We start from the raw sequence: 2,974 nt of genomic DNA, 5'->3' as shown, positions 1-2,974 counted from the left end.
TCCTTCTCTTTCCCTTCTCTCTTTCTTCGTTGCCTTCCCTCTCCTTTTTATTCTTTTCTGTAATGGTAGCTTCGGAAACCATGGAAGGCAGCCACATGTTGTAGAACAAAGAGAAATCAACCTTGGGTTGTGGACTAATGGATCAACGGCAACGACAGACCTCCAACCCAGATCTCCGACGTGAGATTTCAGATCTTGTAGTGGGTTTCTAAGTGTTTTTTTATTTGTTCTTCTTATTTTTCTGGATTCCTAAGTGTTGGTTTTTATTGATCAAATCAGAGATTATACGCAGCGGAATAACAATCAAATTGTTAGATTAATCCCATAAGATTTCTAGTTCTACTTCTTCACATGCATATATATATATATATTGAATCAAGGACATGAACAGAAAAATTACCTCAGGTCCTTCCTTGCTGCTATCTTTTCGTATGGCTAAATCCTCGAGATCTCACACCAAGATCTTCCAAAATGTTCTCAGGCACACAAAGAACGAGTGTGGGCTCGCTATACAAATAATAGGCAATAACTATTTATCAGATGTTCTCAACACATGAGATCTGATAAAGTTTGGACCTAGGTTTTGTGAAGAACAATGACTTTAGTTTTTGTCACTGTTCTCTTTCTCTGAGAGAGATTCCTAGATATTTTTCTATCCCTGAAAAGTTACGTTCTGTGAAAAACTGATATCCAATATTTAATAATATCCAATATATTAAAATATTTGTTATTTTAAACAAATTCAAAATAACTGATAAGTTATCAGATTTTTGTTTAAATAATAATATTTTAATTATATTAAAATATCTCATTATTTATTTAATATTTAAATAACTAAAATTGTGGAATCAAGAGACTGAGTAAACTCTCTTATGCGTGTAGCACAGTGCCTGTGCACTGTGCCACACGTGTACCACATGCCTGTGATGGCATGTGATTTTTCCCAATTTTTATTATTATTTAAATACCAAAAATCCCAAAAATAAATTAATTCAAAATTAATTATATTTTTGTTCAATCAAATAATTAATTAATTCTTAATTAATTAATTACACATAATTAAACAATAATTATGTTTGATACATAGAAAAATATTTTACTTATCACATAAGTCCTTTTTTGCCCATTTTTTGTATTTGCCTTTGACAGTAATTGTTTGAGCCATTTCGAGGACCATGGACCTATAACATTAAGCTCCAATAAATTGAAACTAAATAATTAAACTATTTAATTATAACAGTTAATTTATTAATTTTGATATTACTCCACTATAAATTCAGAATTGCACTCTTTATGTTATAGATATACTTTTATAGAAATATTTTTCTTAAGTCGTCCATTGATATAACCATCTTACAATAGTTCAACCCTCTAATTAATTAGTTCATAAATTAGAATGGAAGAATTACCATTTAACATTTCTAATTTACTTCTTATTCCTTAAGTACCATTAATTCACTAGTGAATAATTAATCTATAATCTAACTATAGATTTGAGATCAAAATCATTCAGTTCCAGAATTAACCCTTAAGGGAACTAATATATGATCCGTTAGGAAAGATTAGATTCCATATTGTTGATACATGTTCCCAGCCATCCATGATATTAAATCTCCAAAACAAAAGTCATTAGCCTCGTTCTTTGAAGAGAGCTTAACGAATGAATCAAAAGATTTAATAAGCATGAACAGGAGTTCATGAACACTCAGGATTTAGGTTGATCTATAAATGATCATCAGTTATGATATGAATTACAAGTCTTTATTGTTAAATGATTTTTGGATAAAGACTCTAATTCATATCGGTCCATGTCATATATAATTATATTATATAAAGCACCTTTACCAAGATGTCTTTCCACATCAATAATCCGAATCTAGATTATTTGTATCATTATGATACTCAGTAAACCGTACTTACAACTCCAATTAAAGAATTCCATAACTTTAATTTGTTGTTGTTGACTATTTTTATTCATTCATGTGATCTTAATTCTCTCGTACTAGTACAAGATCACATCCTCAATAATGAATATGGAATTTTTCTGATATTTTCAAAATTATTCAAACAATAATTTAACAATAATAATAAACTATTGTATTTATTTATTCATTAAAAAAACAAATGTCTTTACATGCTTTTAGGACACACTCCTAACACTAAGTTCTATGTTCATGCTCATTTGGATCTGAACATGGACTAGAGACATTAAGTTTTCCTTCATTTCCCTTGATTTTTTTTTTTTTTTTTTGCTTTGTAACTACTAGCTTCAACCATGGAAGGCAGCGACAGAGACTGGAAGATGGATAGGAGAAGGTGACCTACGGGAGGAAACAAGAAGAGTGATGGGAAGGCAGTGGGGAGATGGCTTGGAGAAGAGATCGGAGGTGACCTACGAGAAGGCATTTGGGCTACGGAGACAAGGTGTTCGATGACTAGGAGGATCGAAAGATTGCTTTGACTAAGATAGTGATTTGTGTTGTTGAAAGATTTGGGTTTTTACTTTTCAAATATGGTTTTTGTTTATGGATTTTTGGATTTGAATTTTTGTATTTTGATTGTATTTTGGTGAAATTGTAGATTTTTCAACCCATTGTATGCTTAGAATTGTGAGATTTTGAAATGAAATCTATATATTGAGTTCATTGTGTTCAACTTTTTGAATGGATCTGGGTTTATGTTTAACATTGTTCAAGTTCATTCATAGTGCCGACAAGATCTATGGCTGCAGGCAATGAAATTTGGGTTTTTTTTCCTTTGTTCTTGCCATTTTCTAGGTTTCTTTGTCTAAAGTTTAATTGAACTGATTTGGAGATCCTAATAATATATACTTGGTACCTCGATTAAATATGGTATTGTTTATCTCGTTGGCAGCTTGTTTGTCTTGCAACTTTTTTTCATCTTATCTATTATGCATTTGATTTTTTTTTTTTTTGCATGATTCCAATCTTCTTCAGATAGATTGATGAACTAT

At 30.6% G+C, this 2,974-nt stretch overlaps 1 long non-coding RNA gene across 1 annotated transcript; it reads left to right on the top strand.

Annotated features, from left to right (window-relative positions):
• Positions 1 to 2,640, top strand: LOC133820971 (uncharacterized). Its single transcript, XR_009887240.1, has 2 exons — positions 1 to 200; positions 2,268 to 2,640. It is a non-coding gene; the product is annotated as an uncharacterized LOC133820971 (long non-coding RNA).
• Positions 2,641 to 2,974: the final 334 nt, after the last annotated feature.

The sequence above is a fragment of the Humulus lupulus genome, chromosome 3 (assembly GCF_963169125.1).
Source record: "Humulus lupulus chromosome 3, drHumLupu1.1, whole genome shotgun sequence".
Taxonomy (NCBI): domain Eukaryota; kingdom Viridiplantae; phylum Streptophyta; class Magnoliopsida; order Rosales; family Cannabaceae; genus Humulus; species Humulus lupulus.
The sequence above is the reverse complement of the archived record's forward strand: the minus strand, read 5'-3'. Positions and strand labels throughout refer to the sequence as shown.